Source organism: Camelus dromedarius, chromosome 7, assembly GCF_036321535.1.
Source record: "Camelus dromedarius isolate mCamDro1 chromosome 7, mCamDro1.pat, whole genome shotgun sequence".
NCBI lineage: Eukaryota > Metazoa > Chordata > Mammalia > Artiodactyla > Camelidae > Camelus > Camelus dromedarius.
In genome coordinates this window covers 31,973,776-31,999,342 of record NC_087442.1, presented here as the reverse complement: position 1 = coordinate 31,999,342, position 25,567 = coordinate 31,973,776, and the positions used below count along the sequence as shown (strand labels likewise).

The 25,567-nt window shown below is 34.6% G+C and overlaps 1 long non-coding RNA gene across 1 annotated transcript in view; it reads left to right on the top strand.

Annotated features, from left to right (window-relative positions):
• Positions 1–3,397: 3,397 nt before the first annotated feature.
• The window catches only part of LOC135321672 (uncharacterized), a 228,093-nt gene continuing 205,923 nt past the window's right edge, over positions 3,398–25,567 (top strand). The window contains exons 1-2 of the long non-coding RNA XR_010381609.1: positions 3,398–3,722; positions 17,319–17,418. This is a non-coding gene — a long non-coding RNA (uncharacterized LOC135321672). The remainder of the gene's footprint in view (positions 3,723–17,318; positions 17,419–25,567) is intronic.

Below are 25,567 nucleotides of genomic sequence, written 5' to 3'. Positions count from 1 at the left end.
CAAGCACAGATGAGACTAGCCTGGACTGTGGTTGCCAAATATCTGGAATTTCTAAAAATTAAAATAGTTTTTATAGAACAGTAAGTAAAACGCATTTTAAAAGCAAATATAAATTTCATGAGATATCTGGATAAATTGAATTGCTTTCTTTTATATATTGCCTCAAATTGTGGAATTGCAGCACTGGAAAAATATCTTAGAAATCACCTCGTTCTTCACTTAATAGGACATAGAAGTCCAGAGTGGTCACATGACTCATCTAAAAAAATCACATTTGTAGTGTTGCAGAGTCTAGAGCCTACATTCTCCAGTCCAGTCTCTTATAATTGAGTATATTGATACCATTATTAGTATAATTGATTTTAACTCTAAGTATGTAACTAATATTTAATTCATATTTATTCTATTAACAGAGGTAGAGTATCTCTATCATCTATCTATCTCTCTGATATTTATGATCATTTCCCTTCCATCTATTAAACAACTTGCCTTCTTGTGGCTACTTGTTAGATCCATCTGAGAGGCTTGCTCTTTGCAAATAAGCAACATGCCATCCAGTGGTAGGTAGCCTGAATTGCAGTCAGAAGTCACACAGAGAGCCTAACAGCTAAACCCATCATCCAGGCACTAATACGAATGTCTCAGATACAGAGGATGTTGCTCTCATTCTATACAAAAATTGTTTTCTTATTTTATTTTTATTTTTTATTTTTAACTTTTATTTTTAATTATACATTTTAAATATTATTTTTCTAAACCGGAGAGTAAGCACTGGGTCCTATAAACCAGTAAGAAGGAGTTTCAAAGAGCTGAGAAGGCATCCAAATATATCACACTGTCCCAGAACAACACTCTACCTGTATAAAAATGTTTCAGAACAGATTGACATTCCCTAAGATGCTGTCCTGAACGTTTCCTAAGAACCTGTCAGAGTTTCCAAAATTTGGCAGCTTAATAAATTAAGTTACTAATTTTCTCCCAGCAAATATAAATACAGTGGCTTGGGATTATTCAAGGGGCTAGTTTATTCCAGGGGCTAAACTTAACATTTGCTTTATTTGAAGTTAGCATAGCAACCATGGCTTTCTCTGTTTACTATTTTTCCCTGTATCTTTTACAATCTCTTTACTTTTAGCGTTTCTGTGTTTTCATGCTTAGATATTCTCATGAGGCAAAGCTAGATTAAACAAATCCAATATGAATAATAAAAATTAATATTTTATCAATATAGTTACATTTTTGATATTATGATGTATTTGGACTTATTTCCATCACCTTATTTTGTTTGTATTTTACATACTTTTGTTGCTTAATTTTTCTGCTCAAGTTTTCTAATTTTCTTCTTATTCCTCTACTAGTTTAGAAATGTGTTCTATTTTCATTTTTATAGCAGTTGTCCTTTTATTTTTAACATTTTTCCTTGACAGAACAAAGTTTAACAATACATACTATCATAAGTAATATTAAATAATAACCTCTCAAAAAGATTAGAAAATTAATTTCTAACACATCCCTCCCCTCTTTTATATTAGTTGTCTAATATTTTCAATGCTACTTGTTTTTAAAATCTTAAAAATAAGGTCAAAATTTTCAGTTAAAACTTACTTAGTTTTATCAAAATATTTAAAATTACTTTGGGAGAATTGCTTCTTGCATCCTAGTCTTTTCCTTTAGCATTTTTTTTTTGTACTGAAATGCATCATTTAATATTTCTTTCAGCAAAGTCCAAAGATTAAAAAAGCTCTCAGACCTTGCATAAATGCTTTTATTTTACCTTCTCTCTTAACCAGTCATTCAGCTGGGTATAAAAGCCAATTTGTTCACTGATTTCTTCTGAGCCTTTGAAAAGTATCTTTCCATTACCCCGTGTAGCTCTTGACGCCAATAAACAGTCTGTTCTCATTCTAATTACCTTTCTTTACTAGATGGTCGGTCTTTTCTTCTAAAACCTTTAAATATTTTCTTTTTATCTTTTACGTTCTGCAGTTTCACCTCAACAGACTAGTTGTGGATTTAATTTTATTTTCTTGCTCTAAGTTTGTGTGACACTTCAATCTGAAAAATCTCATGTCTTCTTTCAATTTTGACAAACGTTCAGGCAATATTGCTTTGAATATTGACTCACTTCTAGTCCCTATCTCTCCTTATAGACCACCTTTCAGACAGATGAGGCTTTCTCACTTTACTCTCTGCATCTCTCAATATTCATTGTGATGAGTAATTTCATGTGTCAGCTTAGCTGTGCTAAGGTACCGAGTTGTTTTGTCAAACACCAGTTTAAATGTTGCTGTCATGTATTTTTTAGTGTGATAACATTTAAATCAGTAAACTTTGAGTAGAGCAAATCACCCTTCCTAACGTGTATGGACCTCATTCAATCAGCTGAGGGACTCTAGACAAAACTGAGATTATTTGAGGAGGAAGGGATTCTGCCTTCAGACTGCCTTCTCACTTAAGACTGCAATTCAATTCTTCCCTAAGTCTGTAAGCCTGCCAGCCTACCCTGTGTATTTGGGATTCACTAGCCCCCACAATTGCTGCCTTTTATAATCTAATAAATGATTTCTTCAGCTCCAGATTCCTGTTTACTAACAGCATTTGAGCAGCTCCTAATCTGTTTAATCTTCCATTAAATTATTTTATTTCTTTAAAGAATTAAAAAATTTTGATCCTTTTTTTTTTTTTTTGGCCAAATTTTCCTGCCTATGGCCATAGTATCCTATTATATACATTATGGTTTCTGTTTCTGTTTTGATATTTTAAAATTATTTAAAAATACTTATTTTACAACATTTAAGGTTGTTTATCATATCCAGATTTGGGGGAGCTAACTTTCTTGTGTGCTGCCCCTGCTAACTTCATCATGGTGGGGAAGACTTGGGATTCTTAAGTTGTAAAAATATCTGTGCAAAGGTTGCTCCTCCTGAAGTCTTAAGAATTTCCATGGTTTTCAGATAAATGTCTTACCCTTGAGCCGTCTTTGACCACTGACTCCCTGCACTCCCCTCACACCATATATAAATCAACTTCCTTTATCACAGGATTTCATAGAGTACTTTTTATTTGATGTCATTTACCTGAGTTCGTAATTATGTTTTTGTTACTATGATTATTTGACAACAATCTGTCACTCCTTTACCCTCAATAGACTCTTAGCTCCATGAGAACAGGAAATACATACGTTGCAGTTCACTGTTTTATCCCTAACACTTGGCACAGTGTCAGACACATAGTAGTTACCAATTAAATTTAGTATCTGTTTGTTGAATAAATGAATGACTAGATACATTCTTTTATCCTGCCTAGCATGAGAAATTTCCTCCTGGATGTATTTCATGCAGATACTGAATGGATCAGATTTATTGAAATTTTTTTTGTTTTCTCCTACAGTTGCTATTGTTGGTGCTGCTATGGCTAAAACATTCAAGTACCTGAAACATCCAGATACAGATGTAATGCTAATTACAGAGTTTCATCGGAGTTTTTGAAGTTTTGAATTTGAAGTCATGTAAAAACACCAAAAGTTGCCTTTTATAAGTCCACAAAGCATTTGAATATCTTTAATAGAAGAATGGTAAACTCTCCTCCACCTGAAGAAATGTTTGATCTGAGTGAATACCATGAGATGGTTGCAAAGAATGAGATCCCTAATTCATGGCTTTAGGAAACCTAATCTTTATTTCAAGCTGGAAGACGCAGCCCAGGATTTTCTTAATGCTCAGGTAAGATGTCTGGTACTTGGAAGCTTTGGGGTTTCAGAGAAATAACAAATAGAAGTTTCCATATTTGGTTTTAGAACATCGTGAGACTGTTAACTGTATGGTTTAAATGAAACTTCTAGTATCTCTCTCTAACATTTTTTGACATCCCCACATACTATGATAGTAATGAAGGGGTATAAATTTAGGTACCAAATTCTGGAGTCAAAGAAGGCTCCTCCTTGCTGGATTCCTAGTTGTTGACATATCAGCTTCAGCTTTATGTTGATAGGTGTGTGTGTGTGTGTGTGTGTGTGTGTGTGTGTTCTGCTGGTCTCACACATTTTAGTCACTAGATTTTAATAATAGTATTCTTTTTTGATTGTTTGGGTATCCCTTCTGAATAACTGGCATCTTTGTCAAATCAGTGGTTAAATAGCTTAGTGTTCAATATTTTGACTTCTATACATGTGCATATACATGAGGTTGGTTGGAAGGATAAATGAGTGGGAAAGCCATTTGTTGCATGGATGCATTTGGTTTAATCAGTCCATACATAGCTTCATATAGTGGCTTCTGAACAATGAATAAATTTTTATAATATTCAAACCTTGACATTAAAAATAACCAGGTCTATAAACCTTTGTTATATTGTCTCACTTACAGGGAAATTGAATTAATTTTTATTTTGTAACTGGCATAGTTCATAGTTTAAATGTTTTAATTTACTATAAATACAAAGCAAAAGTTTTCATCAGAAGTATAATATAATTATTGTAAATTTAATAGTTGGTCAATTACAAATAGCCAGTAAATCTTTTTTTTTTTTTTAATTTTAGCCTCATAAATAGTCATCTGGCATTAAATATTTGTGATCTAGGCCAGTAACCTTTTTCAATCTCACAGGACCTTTTTTAATTAAACTATATCTTTGTCCCATGTCTGTAATCCTCTCACTGACATTTTATATACAAGACACCTTGCTGAAAAAAGGTCAAGCAGTACAGTTATAAATGGAAAAGAGATTAAAAGAATTCTCAAGCCATGGTGTGATCTAAGAGCGAGTTAAATATGGAGCAGTACTTAGTAGACATGCTCAGAAAAAAGGAGGAATCCTCTGGGTAGATTTTAGTGATTGGGGCAGCAAAGCAAATGAAAATTATTTTTAACAGCAAAAGTGAAAATTACACATCTTTTTTCATAGTCCACAGTACTTATTGTGGAAGACCACCATAAGGCTTTAATAGCCATAAAAAAGTTCAGGAAAACGATTGCAAAATACAGTCACGGTGTTTGTATAATTCTTGCCTACAAAGACACTTTTGTTGCTCCGTAAACTTGCCAATGTCAGTCTAGCGTTAAGGTTAATTAACTCTAGAAGTAAAAGAAACATGTTGAAATTTATATGCATCAATGAAGAGTAAGAAAGGAATGCAAAAACTGAGAAAGGAAGAGGGGGTGAGCAAACACCGCATTACTGAAAATTCTCTTTTAGTACCTATGTATTGAAGAGTAGTTAAAGTGTTTGGAAGGTAAATACATTCACAGAAGTGACTTACATTATTTTCACCAGAACATTAAGCAGAAATTGGAAACGGATTTTTCCCCCCTTAATATTCTCCAGCTGGCATGTTATGACTAAAACTTGCTGAATCCATGCCACACTGTGATGCATTTAATGGTGTACATGGGTACAACTAAACAATACATTACTTGTAATGTCTGAAATCACCTAGCAAAGCATGGTACTCAAGTGTTGAAATACCACTGTCTGTTTCTCAGAGGTTGCTTAGTTATACCCAAGAGGCTAACCTTCTCCGAAAAGCCTTTACTGCTAATTTCTTTCTGTCACTTTTATATAGTCCAGTGATAAAAGGGTACCCTTTCATTCCTATGTCATCAGAATAGTGTTATTTAGATGTTAATGCCGGAGGCAAAGCAGGTGACACAAGACTTTTAATCATAAAGACTCATGGTTTCAGTGTTCCTAGTGGTTTTGTTTGTAAACAGTCCCCTTGGTTGCAAACAACCATTAATTTTAAAAAAGAAAAAAGACCAAAAAATAAGATAAAATTAAACGAGAACTTTAACTTTGACTTGAGCTAAATTTTTTTTGGTGTCTCTCAGGCTTTGGGTTTTGGGGCAGAATTTTTGTCAGTGCTAAATGAAAAGGTTACTGTTTGCAGTTTCCTTCAGCTATTAAAACTGCTGGCAGTGACTGAACTGTCAGGTTCCAGCAGGCCAGTCCCTGTCCAAAGTAACTGGATGCTGTGTTTGAGAAATGTGATAGTTGGCAGGCTGACATTACGATGCTTGTGACCCAAGCTTCAAATCGGCTCTCAATCTACACAATGAGAACAGTTTCTATACATAAAAACCTGGCGGTTATTTTATTTGTATGTTTGCTTAGTGGAAAAAATTCTTTAACCTAGTAGCTAGTTACATGTCTACAAATCAGGCCACTCAAACAGGTTCATGGAGTTCTGGCAATTTTCAGTATGTTCTGTTGGAATGCAACTTTTTTTGTTTCCAAGTGACTTGTTCATCTAGATATAATTTTAGACTCAGACCAGTTGAAAAGCTGGAAAAATTCAATTAATCAAATAGTTTCTTTTTTTTAGACAAAGACCTGCAAATAATTCACTGAACTGTCAGAAATGTCTGTTTTGCCATGATTATGTTGGGGTATTGATGTGCAAAATATGTTGAACTTTTGTCTGAGATCAGGCAAAGTGAGTCAAGCCAGCCAAGATAAATTGGGTAATTGGTAAATGTTATTTTTCAGTTTACTCTCTTAACTGATTAACTTGTCAGATAGTTGAAAATAAACTTATTGGGAGATAAATTATGAAAAATAATCTATTGAATTATATGCTGTATACAGCACTTCTCAATAACCCTATTATTAATGTTGTTTTCCTCATTGGCACATTGAAGTTTAGGAAACTAAGATTCAGGGGGTTATATAATTTGCTTAGGGTCATAAAAATAGTAAGTTGATTTATCTCTAATCTCATGCTTTCCCACTTGCAATTCTATCTTCCATTTACTAATCTGTCTGTACTGCCATCAGAAATGGTGATTTTTTTGAAGTTTATTTATGTACCTTACTATTATTATTATTACCTAGATATAATAAACCAAGCCTTAATTTTATTTTGTCTATCCACCAATGAAATAAACAACTGAAAAATGTCAAATTGTGGCATATTTTAAAATTACATCCAAAGAGTTTTGTTTAAAAGAATAAAAGCACATAAATTTTATTTTAACCCACAAGCATATATATGTATATTTTATACATATACATATATATGTAAAATAAACAGAATTTAAAAGTGTAAATATGGGGTATTTTTTGTATTATACTTGAGGTTTTTCTTTTTTTCCATGTTTCATAAAATCTGTAAATTTCCATGACCCTGCAGATATTCAGAAAAATATGTTCACTACTGGAAAAAGGACAAAATGTTTGTGATATGGTAAATACATTAGGAGTTTGCTAGATGGTGCTGCAACATATGTTTGTAATACTCTGCTGAAAGTGTCTGCTTGAATAGGAAATTTTGTTGCAATTAGAAATATTCAGATATGTATTGATATTTGGAGTCTTTTTATCATGATATATGAATTACTGTTTTAAAAATCCTACAGATATTATTACTATTTTATATATTCAATATACACAAAAACTACTAAAGCTGATAAAAGAATTCAACAAGTTAGCAGGATACAAGATTAACATACAGAAATCTGTTGCAATTTTCTTTACACTAACAGTGAAATATCAGAAAAGGAAAGTAAAAACAAAACAATCCCTTTTAAAATCACATCCAAAAAACTTAAACACTTAGGAGTAAATGTGACCAAGGAGATGAAAGACTTACACACTGAGAACTATATAACATGGATAAAGGAAATTAAAAGTGATTTAAAGAAATGGAAAGAGTCCCATGCTCTTGGATTGGAAGAAATAATATTGTTAAAATGGCCATACCACTGAAAGCAATCTACAGATTTAATGTGATCCCTATCAAGTTACCCAGGACATTTTTTCATAGAACTAAAACAGATAATCCTAAAATTTATATGGAACCACAAAATACCCCAAATTGCCAAAGCAGTAGCAAAGAAAAAGAAAGAAGCTAGAGGCATAACCATTCCAGACTTCAGACAATACTACAGAGCTACAGTAATCAAAACAGTGTGGTATTGGCACAAAAACAGTGACATGGAACAGAATAGAGAGCCCAGAAATAAACTCCCACACCTACAGTCAATCAATCTTTGACAAAGGAGGCAAGAAAATACAATGGAGAAAAGATAGTCTCTTCAGCAAATGGTGTTGGGAAAGCTGGACAGTCACATGTAGATGAAAAAGAATATGAAAAGAAAATATATGTGTATAACTGAATCACTGTGCTGTACACCAGAAACTAACACAACATTGTAAATCAATTCTAAAGAGGTTACTAGCAAGTGAAATCCAAAGTTATATGAAGAAAAGTTATACATTACAACCAAATTGGTTTATTCCAGAGGTGAAATATATATATTTTTATATACACACATATACATACATATGTACAGTTGCACATATATAATTTCTTCAGTTGCAGAAAATATGATAGTGTTTAACACTCATTCATAACAAAATTCTAAACTAAAAGTAAAAGGGAACTTGGGAACTTTTCTAAACTGGTAAAAGGACATACAACAAACCCTACAGAAAACACTACTTTCTGTAAAATATTAAAAGTTTTCCCTCTGAGTTTAGAACTGAGAAGAGGATGCCTGCTCTTACTACCTGTACTTAACACTGCACAAGAGTTCCTATCTAGTGAAGTAAGGTAAAAGATAAAGAAATAAAACTTAATAGACTGGAAAGATCAAAAATACTATCATCATTCACAATTGTACTCACTATTGTATATTCTAAAATTTTAAAAATATTATTAGAACTGAGGGAATACAGCTAAATCACCACAGTTGATCTTTATTATCTGTGAATTCTGTGTTTGTGAATTCTTCTTCTTGTTAAAATTTATTTGTGGCAGCAAAATCAATAGAGGTAACAATTTCATGGTCATTTGTGAACACGCACAAAGGGTGAAAAATTTGAGCTGCCCGACACAGGTTCCCAGCTGGGATCAAGCAAGGTGACATTCTGCCTTTTTGTTTCAGCTCTCATACAGTAGACTTTGAGTGCCCTTTTCACAGTCTACTTAGTGCTATATTTTATGCAAGTTTGTGCTTTTTGTTGATGATTTTGCTGTTTAAAATGGTCCTGGGGAATAGAACGAAGGTGCTGCCTTGTGTTTCTATGTTTAAGAGGGCTGTGATATGCCTTACAGAGAAAATTAGATTAGCTTTTTTCAGGTATGAATTATAATGCTTTTGACTGTGAATTCAACGTTAATGAATCAACAGTATAGATTAAACAAGGTGTTTTTAAGCAGACACATACATAAAATAAGGTTATGCATTGATCAATTGACAAAAATGTTGTGACCAGAAACTCACAAGAAGGTAAGTCTGCATTTCCCCCAGGATCCATGGTTCAGTATTCTCTAATTCAGTGTTAACAGTGACTTTATGGAATGCAACTACTGTGAACAATGAAAAATAATTGTATAAGCAAAATCTATATGCAAGTCTTGAGTATTTTTATATTTGCTAGGAACAAGCAATTAGAAAGCCTGTGCCAGACAATGGAACTCTAACAGTGGACAAGACCACATCAGGAAACTGGGGTTCCTCTCCTAAAAGTACAGAGTTATAAATGGAAGAACCTAGAATCTTTCCTCACTTACACAATTTTTCAAGTGTTGCTTTGTGGTGAATAAGAATCACTCATTTTCCTCTCATCTTGGCCAAGTGAATGTTGCATTTTTCAGCTGAGCTGACAGAACAAATGAAGGCGAAAGAAGCAATACTCAGGAGCACAGTTACTGATAAATAATTACAACAAGGACATTATAATTATTTAATTAAAATCCTCGCACAGGGAGAGATTATGAGTCTTTCAGCTTGCTACCTCATTTGGACGATACTAGTCATTAACCAGTTTAGCTGGAGTCAGCGCCTAAATGTCCACATGCTCCATTTTGTCGTTGAAAGCTGTGCAGTCAGCAGCCATGGCTGCACGCTCTGGGTCCCGCTGCTGGGCGGTACAGGCACCCTCCCTAATGGCTTTACACCTTGTATGTCTCAGCTACCCATAAGCGTCTCATCAGCCTTCTCTGGGATTCTAAAGGCTTTCCTTTGAAACATAGTGCCCAGAAATTTTGGTGGTGTGTACTTTTATGAAGAACATACTGAAACCTCTGCCAGAGAATAGAAGTCAACAGAAATCAGGTCTGTCTGACACTCTCTCTAAAGAGGTGTCTCTTTTTGCTGTATGTAAAGGAACTGGTTGGAAGGAGGAGGGTTTGTCCCTACAGCAGCCCTACACCACCAACCCCAAAGACAACTTTCAGTAAGATGTTAGGGTATCAATATTTCAGTTTCCACATAGAAATCAAAGCCTCTGCCCTTCAAATCATTCCTTTTTTTAGTATAAAGAAAGAGGCAACTACATTCTTACTACATAAGAGACTGTTCAGACAAAAGAAATAAGAGAGAATTGTTTATCTAAATTTCTAAATTCAATAATGGAGCCTCCTCTGTTTCTCTGTTTCTGTCTGTCTCTGTCTCTCTCTCTCTCTCTCACACACACACAAAGACTATTTATTTTGGTTTTACTTTGAAAGTCATTTATTTTACACTGTTGTGGCCCAATTCTGGAAATTCACCTAGTTTCCATAAATGTGACAAATTACCCTGTCTCCGAAATCAGCTTGAAGTAGGACGTCCTGGCAAATCAATGAAGCCCCACAGGCACAGTACCTAAGAAAAATAAGACAACTTGGACTATGGTTTAGTAGAAATTTTAATAAAAATTAAAAATATTATCCTGGACTCTGGGCTACTTTTTTTTTGAAAGTCTAATACGATATGGCCACCCAAACAGGTGAGTCATCTCCAGAATTTTGAAAACAAATTACAATTTAAAACTTTTATGCAACCTGTGTAAACTGATTACATAGGCCTCTGGTTTTCCAGTGACCCTCCAAAATACAAATTTCAGGAATGCTAAATGTTCCAGATATGGTGGAACATACAGAAAACCAGATACACAAATACCTTCTTTTGAGAATTCCTTTGTCTAGTCTCCTTCCTTGACATAGGTGAGGACTGTTCTATCCATTTGGGAAAAATGAGACTTGGAGTAAGTGGGAAGGGGTCAGACTAGATAACTTTTAGGATTTTTTAAAATCTATATTGATGAATTACTTATTAATATGTAGGTTCATATGTCTTTCCCTGTAAGTTGCTCCTTGTATAAAGATCTACTTTCCCTTTTCCTCTTCTTAAATACATACTCTGCTACAGCACCTTTTCCTTCTTCCAGGAGCCAACGTAGTCTCTGTCTCAAGGCTTTAACTGTTCTTCCCTCTACCTGGAATACTCCCTTTGTACAGACCTTCCAATTTCTAGCTCTTTTTTGTCGTGCAGATATTAGCTTGAACATCACTTCCTTAGACAGGTCTTCCCTTACTGCCTGGTTAAAGCAGGCAGCCACCTGTTATTCTCCATCTTAATACCTTCTTTGTCACCTTCATAGCACTCATCATAAGTATTCATTTGATTACTCACATACTGACTGTTTCTCTCTGTAGACTATAAGCTCCATGAAGAGAGGCATCATGTTCGTCTTGTCCACTGTTAGAGTCCCATTGTCTGGCACAGTGCATGAATGAATGAATGAACCCCAATCAACTTGGAAGTAATAAGCAGAAAGTTTCATTTAAATATTTTTGCTCCTTTTTTATTTTCCCTTTTTATCTGAGCTGGTTAAATTATTGACTATTGACTGAATATGATTGACAACTATTGTCTAGATGTTTTTTGTCTTCATTCTTGCAATGTGTTTTGTTTTCTTTTAAATTTTTTGGCATTTTTTTCCTATTGAATCTTATTCTGTTTATTCTTGACCACTTCATTAATAGGGTGGTATGATTAAAATTTAAAATTTATCTTATAAAAATATCATATGTTAGTTTAATTTTTCTTTATTTTTCTAATTTATTTCTTTGTTTTATTGAGGTCTAGATCTCTATCACTTATGAATACTTCTCTCAAGGAATCCCTCAACTCATCGTCCAGATCAAAATTATCAAGTCAGTCGTTATAGTATCTGTTTATATTTATGCAGTTACATCAACAGTAAATAAAACTAAAATTATTTTCTAACTAACTTTTTATTCAAGTTTTATTAAATTTTTTTCCTTTGTTAGAGTAGATGTCTATCATTTTAATCCTTTCTAAAATAAAAAGTGAGATCTTCCTCCATTGGTTTGTTTGCCCATTGTATAATGGCCCTAAAAAGTTGTAATTAATATGTGTAAATTTTGTTACACATAAAATAGTGCACCAATCTGAACAATATGTTTGTTTATGCTAGTTAAGGTTATATGTCATTCTACCTAAAGCAAATTGTTATCAAACCTTAAAAACATACTTAGCCAAATCCTGGCTATTCAATATTTCTGGACTTGGGATGGCTAACTTATTTGCAAGAAGATTTTTCATAGCACAAAGTCTAATAAAACCTTACTTTCCTGTTCATATTATTGTAATTTAGTTATGAATATATCAACTCTTCGCTGGCATTTACTTTCTTGTACTACTCCATGCATTTGGTTTTAGTTTGTCTTACAACTAGGATTTTTTTAAACCACAAAGTTGATCATACACTGTAGCTTTCAGTACTATTTGTATCAAAGTTGTTGCTGTCTTTGTTGTAGAATGGGGGGCAGCTGAGCAAGTTGAGAGAGCAGCTTATCCAGTGACTTGTGGGTTGGGTATTGTGAGGTGGCTTTAAAGTCTTGTTTGGAGTTTCATGCATTTTGAGGTGGCGGAGCAGTATGAGAGGACTATTTATACATAAGAACAAAGACAATTCTGGAACTAAATATAAACAGTTTTCCAATTCCCCACTATTTCAGATTTCCTACGTAACATCTCCTAGTCAGAGACATAGATACTCATATTTGCTTGTGTTTTATTTTATAATTTTGGTCAGAGCATTTACTGAAGACCACCCCAAATGTCACAGGAAATAGCAAAGCACATGAAACAGTAGTAGACAATTAAATATCACAATTTTACTCTGCATATATTTCTGTATTCTCTTGCCTTCTCACCTCTGGAAGTGGTGAGCATCGTGAAAGAAGCAGTTTTCCTTCTCATTCCTGTTTGTATCTCTGAAATTTCTGCTCTGAGCCTTGGCCATAGTAAATACTCATTTAACATTTGTTGAAAAGAATTGAATTAAAATTCCTTCTGTGAATGTCCATTTTTAAAAATGAATAGAATATTAAAAATCTATATTTTTAATGAAAACTCATTAAAACCATTAGAATGCTATAAAATATCAGGCTATATAGCCAGGTTTTGTTGCCTTTCCATTCTAAACCAATTGTTTAATAGAAATAGACCTTCCCCTCTAGACAACCTATTCAGAATAGGTACCCATTTCTGAAATAGCACGACTTTGGAAACCTGTGAGTTTAGATTCAAAATCTTGCAAGAGATTATCTGAGCCAGAAAGAAAGAGCCCACATCTCTTAAAAACCTCTAACACAAATAAGCAGCAGAAATGTTTGCAAAAAATATGTAGCTAATAACACAGTGACTCTTTTACAGATGAACTGGCATTGTAGTTTCTGACATATCACTGTGAAGTTTTGCTTTTCCACTTGAGGTTGACCAGCTTTATTCATGTAACCTCACAGGGGATGATATTACATCACCTTCTACGTGCAATCTGCACACAGTTGTTAAAGACCTTTAACTCTAATGTGCACTGACCTCTTGACCATTTGCTCTCACTGGTGGTTTCCAATTTCTTCTATATCAAGTGGTGACCTTAACATTCTAACTCACGGATATAACTATTAGAACTGAGCTGACATGATAAATGACTATTCTTACCACCCCAATCATATTTTTATTTTTCAGAGATTCAGCTGATAGTTTTGTCTTTTCAATTTACCGTTTACTTCTCCTGAATAATGGCCATTTCATGATTAATTTGCATCTCCCGTAAAAGAAAAAGTACTCAAATAATGTAATCAGCAAATATGATTTCTGTGCTTTATGGTTTGATATTATTGATCAACTTCTTTGTTTTTTCAAAATTAATTGAGTAGCAGTATATGCAACTGTGTATACTCATGATTGTCTAAAGCTTTGTTACTTTCCACATTTGCAGATTTCATCATCTACCCTATTGTCCCCAGTCCTACAGTTCTCACATTTACCTATAATTATTTTTAAAAGACTTTATCATCTAGGTGACTATAAAAAACTTTGCCTAGCCCTAATTGTCCCTGTAGGTTAGTTTCCGCAGTTTATGCGCTCTATTGATATTTATCTTCCTGCCACCTGATACTAAATACGTCTGAACCCAAGTTTATTCTCTCCAGGCATCCTTATTCTCAAACTGTCTGTCCTTGATTATCATCAGTGGCAGAACAGTTCTGTCCCAGCTTTTGTCAATAACAAATTGAGACGTATCCTTCAATTATGTCCGTGTAAATTATCTATCCTACCTGAAGGATTATTTTTCATTTACCAGGATTTTAGCCATCCCAATTAATATTTAACGTTTAGTCAAGATATCCATCAATTGGCTTAACCGAGTTTGTAGCTGCATGCTTGCCTAAATAATGATATGCAGCTCTAAGGTAGTCAGACAAGAGACTTTTAATGTTAATGAGGATTTATTTAATGGACAATAAAAGTTTCATTATTTAAACACTAAGAGAGTAAGGACTACAGTCTAAAATCAAACTAATCTATTTCCTGAATTATCCGTCTGTTTCCATTTGGATATCATCCTTGGAACATGTAATTTAAAACAGTGGTGATTGTTTTATGATCATTAATTTTTTTACTGAAAGAGTTAACGCATTTCTAAGTGTCTGATAGACATCCAAAAATAGCTTTATTTAACTTGACAAACACAGCCCAGTACATATTTAAGCTATTTTGAAAATAATGGAAAATCTTATTAATAGCTGTTTTCTCTTGTGGGGTGTGGTGAATACTAATTTAGGGCAGGTGAAAGCAAAGCAATTTAACATTTCCCTTGTTAGTTCCTTTGACCTACAAGTTTGGAGGTCTGTGCAATACCCTTGAGTTTTTTTCCACAGGATAATGTGATAGTTGCTAAGACTTTGCTAAACACTTTTCTGTTTTGCTGTTAGGGTCTACCTGTATCTTGTTCAGATATTTATTTTCTACATTGTTCTTGCCTCCAAGAACAGGAAAAAAATATGTATGTATGTGTGTGTGTTGCTTATAATTATGTGTAACACATGATATGTTAATGTAGTACTATATTATATGTAATTCTTGCCACATAAATTGTCTCTTGGTTAAAGTTGATGTTGCTCAAGGAGTGCTCTCTAACTTGGTCTTATGTAATGGATTTGTGTGTCTGATGAATTTTGTGTATTGCTTTTATTTTAAACTGTGTGGCCATTGGCTTTAACCCACCCATGTGGTCCCCTCCACGATTGTGGCAATTCCCATTGTCCTCAATCTTTGTCAGTCTTGCCTCTTCAACCAGACCAAGAGAATAAATTCATGACAGTACATTTTCAAGGAAACTGAGTGAAAGCCTGCCAGAAATAACTTACCGAAGTAAACAACTTGATATCCTGTAAGGCGTCTCTGGGTCCTTTTATCTTCTCAGTTTCTGTTTGCATACTCTCACTATCTCGAGTCAAGGCTGAATCAAAGCCAAATCATCCAGTAAGAGGTGCTTAGCTCTGCAAGTCAGCCAGCCTGGAGTGCTACTCCCAGCTCTGTGAATTCCGATAACCCCTAAAATTTCCTGGATTTCATTTCCCTTGTTTGTAACATGAAGTAGTTGGATTAAGTTATCTGAAGTTTCCTCCTATCTGAACACTCTGTGATTGAGAAAACTCTAAACAGAATTGAGAAAAGGTAGTTTGACTTCAGTGAATCTCCATTTGCAGCTTGGTCAGTCTGGCGGTTCCTGGTACACTCATACTGCCAAGGCCTCCACGACACGTGAGTTGCCAGCCTGAATCCTGACAAGTTTGAGCTGGTGACCTCTGAGCCTAGGCATTGTCTGCTTTGTCTTGAAATAATGCAATAAATGCAACCTGAGATGAAAGCAGCTTCTAGTCTTCCTCATTGTCTTCTACTCCTTCAGCTCCTTTACAGGCTCAGGAATGTTTTACAATAATACTTATGTCAAGTAGTAGAGAAAACTGCCATTTTCATACATTTCAATGGCAGTTTAAATTAGTATAATCTTTATAAAATCTAAATGAGTAATAAGTAACAAGAGGCTTTCCAATTTTTTTTTTCCTAATCTTTGACACAGAATTTCAACATTTAGGACTTTGCTTTCAAGAAATAATATCAGGAGGGGCACATAAAGGTATAAATATAGCACTATTTCTGGTGGAGAGGGAGGAATTGGAAACAGAAATGTCCAAAATATGGTATCAGTTAAAAAAATTATGAGGACTCCTGTAATGGAATATTATGTAGCCATCAAAATCATGATTTAAAAAATACTAATATGGCAAAACTCTGACTGGTTAATATCAAATTAAAAATGATACAAAACTGGATAAGCAGTCTAATTTTTAATTGGGAAAATTCAGGAAAAAATACAAAAATAAGCAAAAATATATGGATTCCCATCATCCAAGATTATTTTTTATAAATTTGTTAATCTTTCATATCTCTACTAAAACCAAGTATTGCTTTGTAATATGAACAAAAGCAAAAACAACAAACAACAAAAACAATTTTTATTTTAAAGAATTTTTCTGTGTCAATGGCCAAATAGTAAGAAGAAACCAAAAATATATATGTGTGTGCTGGGGGTGGTGAGAACCAGTGATATCAATGCACAGAGAGTTTGTATGTATGTAAGTGTGACAATCATGCAGACACATGGAACCTTTAAAAAATAATGTAGCAGGATTTTCTGAGCAGGGTTTCTCAACATTGGCACTAAGGATGTTTGAAGCAGATAATTATTTGGTGGGGGGTTCTCTGTGCATTATAAGATGTTTAGTAATATCTCTGGTTTCTATCCAATAACTGCCAATACAGCCTCCCCTGTCAGCAATTTGTAACAACCACATAATATCTCCAGGTGTTACCAGATTTCTCTCAGGTGAGCAAAGTCAACCCTGCTTGGGAACCACTGCCTTAACACTACATTCTCCTAGACTGTTTCTTTTTTAATGGCAAACCAGAACTATTACTGGATTTTTTTTTAATCTTAAAAGCAGAGGAATCAGATAAAAATTATGGTGAGCAAAAGTGTCACGTACTCTCAACGACTAAGTATCTTTCTTTTAACCTTCTCAGGTATTGTCACTGTCTCCTAAGACAGGGCTTCCCCATGCAGCAGCTGGGGCAGGACTGCTCAGAAGCGCCTGATCCTGAAATAATATCCTCTTTCAGTCTCTAACATGTGACAATCAGGCATGGTTTCAAGCACTATTTTTATATCTCTAGGTCCACCCCATCGCCAGTCCATGAGAAATGTATCTGCCACAGCTCACGTATCCAGGCAAGAGCCGCTTATCCCTTGTGTGGAAAATGACATTCCACAGAGGTAGGTAAACCATGTATCTTGGCCCTTGGCATCTGTAATGTTAATGATAAGAACAAAATCCACATTTCCAACAAGATAATCTCTTTGATCTCTGGAAGTTCATTACAGAATAAATGCCATTAGTCTTTATGATGAAAGAAGGTCCATTAATAAACAAGACCCATGAACTTTTGGTTTTATGCAGACTACAGTGCCACAGTTGCCACCTCTCTTCCACATGCCAGAAGCACAGTTCTTCCCCTCAGCAAACTCACAGTGTGATGGAAGATAGAGACATACCCAAAGATAACTGCAAAACAAACAAACAAATAATGAGAAATAAGGAAGTAACCAAAAAAAGAAACCAAGTCTTACAGTGAAGTTGGCTTGGGATCAAAGTCTCTACTTCAGCTATAGAAAAAGGGTGTGGCTTTAAAACGACTTAAACTCTATTTGATATCTATAACCTTAACACTGACATATAATATTCATTCAGTGCCTTCGTCACAGGGTCAAATATTGTATTAGCCATATTTTTGAAATAAGACTATCAGAGAATGAGAGTTTGTTTCAAGCCCTTTAAGCTTGGAAAACCTGTCATCAAACAGGAATCCCTCAGGGAGCTGACTTCTCAGATTGGAGATATTCTTCCCAAGTCAGATTGCAGTGAAGTCTGTGCTTTCAAGCAGAAACTGTTAAGGCAAGATTTCCTTAAGTTTGCTTTTGTTGTCATACGAGATTTCATACCTACACAAAAAAGTATGGAAAATAATAAATCAAGCAACTCAAATAAAGTATCACAGATACCTTTGAAACTCCCTTCTGTTTCTTCCTGAACAAACACATTTCTCTTCTTTGCCTCAGAGGTAACCACCATCCTGCTTGTATTCCTGAATAAGCTGTGGTATTCCTCTGCATGTTTTTACTTTTATATAAAATTTAACACTGTACAGATCTTTCTGCACCCTGCTTCTGTCACTCATTGTTTCTGAACTCTATTCCTGTTGATTCATTTTAACTGTTATATGGTATTCCACTGTAGAAATATTCTAATTTTATTTGTCGAATTTCCTCTTGATAGTCATAGATGTTTCCATTTTTTATAATCATTGTGTTGCTTGTGGTGACTAGGTTCTTACCCCATTGCAGAAAGAATTCAGAGATGGGACGTGGAGGTTAAGAAAGTAAAGGGAGGATTTATTAAGGGGTAGACAGTACACTCTCAAGGGAAGAACAGGCAGGCTCAAGTGAGTAGCTGCCCTGAGTTTCTTTGGCAAGTTGGTTACATAGGGTGTAAAAATAAACGAGTAGAATATTCATTGGGAAGGGAAGGGTTTGGGGTCAATTTCCCTGATTTTCACCCCAACTCCACCTTCCCTAAGGGAGGAGGGATTTTTGTCCTTGTTTTATCTGGATTGGAAGTGTCATGGTGTTGGTGCATCATGGGTACTTCTACTCTGCAAGGCTACTTTTATTTAATGAGGGCATAATGAGCAAAAGGTTACATTCAAACACTGGAAATTTCTGCCTTCTCCAACCTTTGTCAGCCTCCTGGCCATTTGTCACTCCAAAATGCATGACCACTTATCAGCTCAGAGGTTCCTGCTATTTCTCTCTGCCTGGGGGCCCCTATTGTTTTCATGATATAGGGTTTCTTACGTTTGGCTTGTGCCCCTCCTTTTTGCCCAATTCTTGCCATTTGGCCTGTTTCCCCTTTCTCTGCGCATATCTAGCTATGTGCTTGCTCTAACAATTGATGTTTCCATTTTTTAATACTTTTACACACAATGCAGGAGGTGTCTCAGAGAGCAGATACTGGAGTGAAATTATTAGATCACAAATTTTGAAGAGCTTCAACTTTACTAATTATTGCCAAAATGCTTTCCAAAGTGGTTATTTTATACTCTTACTAGCAAATATGAGAGTACCTTTTTGTTTTAGGTTTTGGCCAGCTCCTGGGAATGACAGATATTTAATTTCGTCCAATCTCATGAGTAAGACCAAGTCATTTAAAAATTTACATTTCCCTAAAAAGTAATAACTTTGAAAGTATTTAAATGTTTATTAGCCATTCAGGTTTCCTCTTTTGTGAAATGATTTTCTGTCACTTGCTTATTTTTGAATTGTGTTATTTGCCTCATTAATTATTGGAGCTCTTTAGTGGGATATATGTCAGAAAAGATACATGTCTTTTCACTTTTGTAGCTTGTGTTTTCACTGTCTTTGTGGTCTTTTGATGAAAAGAAGAGCTTAAATTTAATGTAGTCCAAGTATCAATTCTAGGATAGGAAGACTAATTTTCGCTCTACCCTTATAGGTTTTTGGCTGAGGACCACCCCCCCCCCCATAATAAAAGACAATTAATAGGAAAAAAAAAATTTCATAGATGTTGAATAGTATGGTGTCAACTGAAAACACACACACACACACACACACACACACACACACACACACACACACACACACACACACACAATGTAAGAGCAGTGAGTTTCAGTTTTTTTCAGGGACTATATAGCCAGGGAGTCCGTCGCTTAGATAGCTCTGAGGAACTGCTTCGAAGAGGTAGGAGAGAAGCCCATATAGATAACTTTTTTGAGGGGTGGGACTGGGTTATACAGGTAGTCAAGCATACATCTTGGTGAAAGATTACTGCTGTTCTCACACAGACAGACACACACAAAACCCACATTTCTCAAGTTAATTCTTGTAGTGCTTATCTATGTATGGGAAGATGCAGGAATCTGGGGCCATTGAAATTCTTCCTTAGATGTGCATCTCAACTATCTTGGGGCCCATATGTCCAAAACACAGAATACTTCACCCAGATCTTTGTCCTGAATTCCTTTCAGGGTGTACTGAGAGTCAGCAAATGCAGTGGCTTGATTCTTGTAGAACTAGATGGCAGGCAACATTCTTTGTTTTACAGTGTTTACCTTCTGTGTATGTGAGAGAGGTCCAGGAAAACTGTGTAACTCCCCCAAATGGCACAAACTACCACCTTAAGTACCATTTCCAGCCAACGACAAAGGATGTTGTGAGGAGGAGCCAGTTATGGAGGGGGTGGCTGTCAGGAAAAGCACAGTAAACAGGATAAGGTCGTTATGCAGGTTTCTGTCATGGTCTTCTGCACTGATGAGTTTCCAGAGATTTAGTCATCATTCTCTCCCTGGTACAGAGGTAAAAAGCATTACTAATGGAGATTACGCTTATAAATGTAAATGTCTCTTACAAAAGTGTAACTTCTACTCAGTTTTTAGAACTTTTCCTGTGTCTGCTCTTTTTTTAATAAATAGCTTAAAATAATCCTTATACCAAAGAGACATATTCTGGGGTGGCAAATTTTGCTTCCTTTCACAACCTTTTCTATTATGGTTTGCACTTCTTTAATCTTGTTCAAGAAATTTGTCCTCACTTTTCATGTGAAAGAGGGGGAGTACAGTGTGGTGGTTTAAACAGGGATTCAAGAGGCAGATTACTTTAGTTCAAATCACAACTCTTCTGCATAGGGCTCTGTGACCTGGGACAATTTAATTAACATATTTTGTCTCAGTTTTCTCTAAAATGGGAGATTTTTTAAAATCAGTTACAATATGTCAATTTCTGGTATACAGAACAATGTCCCAGTCTTGCATATACATACATATATTCATTTTCACATTCTTTTTCATTAAAGGTTATTACGAGATATTGAACATAGTTCCCTGTGCTATACAGCAGAAACTTTTTTAAAATGTATTTTTATATATAGTGGTTAACATTTGTAAATCTCAAACTCCCAAATTTATCTCTTCCCACCACCTTTCCTCAGTAACCATTAGATTGTTTACTATGTTGGCGAGTCTGTTTCTGTTTTGTAGATGAGTTCATAGTGCCCTTTTTTTTTTTCCTTTTTTTTTTTTTCAGATTCCACATATGAGCGATATTATACAGTGTTTTTCTCTTTCTGGTTTACTTCACTTAGAATGATGATTTCTAGGTCCATCCATGTTGCTGCAAATGGCATTATTTCATTCTTTTTTATGGCTGAATAGTATTCCATTGTATAAATATACCATATCTTCTTTATCCAGTCATCTGTTGATGGACATTTAGGTTGCTTCCATGTCTTGGCTATTGTATATAGTGCTTCTATGAACATTGGGGCATATGTATCTTTTTGAATTAGAGTTCCCTCCAGATATACCCAGAAGTGGGATTGCTGGGTCATATGGTAAGTCTACTTTTAGTTTTTTGAGGAATCTCCATACTGTTTTCCATAGTGGCTGCACCAAACTACATTCCCACCAGCAGTGTAGGAGGGTTCCCTTTTCTCCACATCCTCTCCAGCATTTATCATTCATGGACTTTTGAATGATGACCATTCTGACTGCTATGAGGTGATACCTCATTGTAGTTTTGATTTGCATTTCTCTAATAGTGATATTGAGCATTTTTTTTCATGTGCCTATTGGCCATTTGTATGTTCTTTGGAGACTTGCTTGTTTAGGTCTTCTGCCCATTTTTGGATTAGGTTGTTTGGTTTTTTGTTATTAAGTTTGTTATTTGAATAGCCTGGAAATTAAGCCTTTGTCAGTCTCATCATTTGCAAATATTTTCCTCCATTCCATAGGCTGTTGGGAATGATATTAATAGTAATTACTCCACAGGGTTGTTATGAGGACTGTTGGCATATGTAAAATGCTTAAAATTGTACCAGGCACATAATAAGCATCAAGTGTTTGCCATTATTATTTACATCTTTATTCTACCTGACCTGATTTTTGATATAGACAACTAACTGGATTTTTGGTCTATGGAGATAGCCAATTACTAAAGCACCATTTATTGAATAACAATTCCTTTCTGTATTGTGTTTTCATGTTTCAAGTTGGTCTATTCTGTGGCTCTCTATCCTATTCATTGGCCTATTTGTCTATCTGTTTTGTAATAACTTTTTATAACTTTAATATGTCTTTCTTGCTAATAGGGTAAATCCTTCTACCTTGTTAATCATCTACAAAATTATCTTAACTATTCTTAAACCTTTGCTCTTAAATACAGATTTTAGGATTAGTTCGTCAAATTGCATAAAAATCTCTGTGGGTGTTTTGATTGGAATTGATTGAACCTCTAGAAGAATTTTGATAGAATTGACATCTTCATGGTGCCTCTGCAGTGCCAATGAGTGCATAAGTTAAAACTCTCCAAAAACATGTTTCCTCACATAATTCACTTTCAGATAGGATTCTTGCATGTATGTATCTAGCTGTCACATGGTGATATCTTAGCTATAAGAGAAGCTGGAAATATGAGTTCAGCCTTCTACTTTCAGGGCAATTGAAGAGAAGATGGGCAGCCACATAAATATGATGAAGCTACATTATATATTTAGCCCACTACAGCATTTCTAAATGAGTATACTTTCGTTTCTTCCTTTCAAAATCCTACAATTTCATTTCTCTTTCCTCTCTAGCTGCTATTGTGGGAAGCTGGAAATGTATTGAATAGAAACAGTGATAATAGATATTGTCTCATTCTGATTTTAAAGGGAATGATTTTTACATTTCACCATTAGGTATAATATTACGGATTTTTACTAGATAACCTTTATCTGGTTAAGAGTCTCCTTTTATTTTTAGTTTGTTTCTTTTTGGATTGAAAAAGGAATATAACTTTATCAAAAATGTTCTGCCCCTAATGAGATGATCTATTTTTAATTTTAATTAATGTATTAAATTATGTGATAAAACTTTGCAATAACAAATAATTCTTCGTATATGTTTATGTGTACCCATATATATGCATACATTCAAAAACATGCATACATGCATAGTGTATGTATCTGTATATAGAAGTACACAAAATATATATAATATTTTCTAATGTTTTATTAAACATTTCTGTTGCCATATTCATGGGTAAGTCTGTTTATGATTTTACTCTTATGTATTCTCTCTTTGTCTTTGTCACTTTTGTAGGAGGTTTGTTCAGCGTCACAAATCTTTTCCAAAAACAAGATCTTTGTTTTGTTAACATTCCTCATTGTTTCACTGTTTTCAGTGTCATTGATTTCTGCTCTTATTTTTGTTCTTTTTCTCCATCTATTCACTTTGTGTTCATCTTGCTCTTGTTTTTCTAGTTTCTTTAGGTGAGACCTGAGATTAATGATTTAAAACTTTTCCCCATTTCTAATGTATACATAATTGTCCTATGATTTCTTTTTTCTGTTTTCCTTTCCTGCCTCCCTATGGATTATGAAGTTTAAACATTTTTTAAAAATTCCATTCTGATTTAGTTACAGCGTTTTTGAATGGATCTCTTTGCATATATAGCTTTGGGGGACATTGTTGTAGCTATTACTACGGACAGATAGTTAGACAGATAATAGCTATAGTTTACTTAATATTACATTCTACTGGTATTATCATTGTATCAGTTTGAGTAACTGCAGAAATATTAGCTCCCTTTGCATCCTTTGCCTCTCCCTTCTCTATAATATAATTGTTTTATGTATTTCCTCTATATTCATTTAGAAGCACATCACACAATTTTATAATTTTTGCTTCAACAATCAAACACAATTTAGAAAACCCAAGAGGAAAAGGGAATATTCTGTTTACCAGTATTTTTGCTTATTGTGTTTTTCCTTCCTTCCTGATATTTCAAAATTAATTCTTTTATCATTTACTTTCTGTTTGGAGAAGTTCTTTTATTAGCCATCCCTTCTTTGCTGTTGCTGACACCACCTTAGTAAGGGAGAAGTTGGGCCACCTCATTAAGGCTTGACATGGGTGGAATTCCAGACTCCCTACATGGCCTTTGCTGGTGTAGATGGAACTGGGGCCACCATTTTTGTCTATGGTCCTTAGGTAAAGTAGAGCAGCTATTTTCTAAAATTTTTCTCTGTTGCCAGCTTGCCCCTTACTTGGTCATGGGCTAGAGAGAGCAGGCTTTTGTTTGGGTTATTTTTATCTGCATCCATTGGCATTTCCACGTTGCCTGTTTCTTAAGTCCCAAATCTGGGATTTATGAGGTAAAAATACATATTTATATAAATATATAGTTTTCCCCAAATCATCTATTTAATTGACATTTTCATAGTTATTAGCATAAGGATGTACACAGAAATATTTTGTTTTTAATTCACATACCTGCAAATCTTTCACTTTTAATTTGCGCTCCTGTACTTTCTTGAGTTCAAGGAAAAGTTTTGGTCCCAGGCCGCACTGCATGTCTAGAATAGAAGAAAGTTTTGAATTGATGTATGTAATTGCTCTTTTAGAATAATATTGTAAGGAAAGTTAAGGATACAAATAGTCAGGTCCAAGATTGGGATATTAATCATGCCATTTCCTTCTATGGGACCATGAACTGGTCATTAATTCTGCATAGGTCTCCTTTTTACCCTCTCAGATAGTATGATAATTATCTGATAATATCTCTATGATAATATCTATCCTACAGTGTTGAATTAAGGCTGAAATAAAATAAAATAAATAAACGCTGGCAAATTAGTACAGTTTCCAGCTTCTAGGAGATACCTGATAAATGCTAGCTGTTGTAGGGGAGAAAAAGCTTTCAGATCCCTCACTGGATCTGAAAATTAAAATGTTTAGCATAAGCAGTGTTCTCTAATAATGAATAAATAAATTCACATTGAACATTATTTATGATTTCACCTTTTTTAAACTTTTTACCCAGTAGTGCACTTTTAGGAGACATAACATGCATTTTCTCTAGTAAATAACCAAATGTCCCTGTAGTTCAAGTGTAAGGTATCAAACTGATGATAAAATAGATTTATTCTACAGGATGAAACTCTCATATGATTCCTAATACATTAATACACAGTTCTTCATGCCTTAAATTTACAGTCTCTAAGCAAGACGAAAAGCTTATTAAAATTAATTTTTCCCTCAGGACTTATTCTGGCATTTCACACACATCGCCCAAGTGAAATGGCTTTTTAAGACTCATGCTTTTTGTCTTCCTAATTGTTTTACACATCTTGGCAACTTTTCACATCCTGCATAAAACAGAGGTTCATTAGGAGTCATTAAAAGAAAATATTTTTTTTTTGCAAATGCATTAGAAAATTTACACCTTATTTAATGCCATTTTCAGAAGAGATGTAAGATTGTGACTGTGAAGCGAACAGGGTCACTTAATAGTAATGCAGGAAAGAATC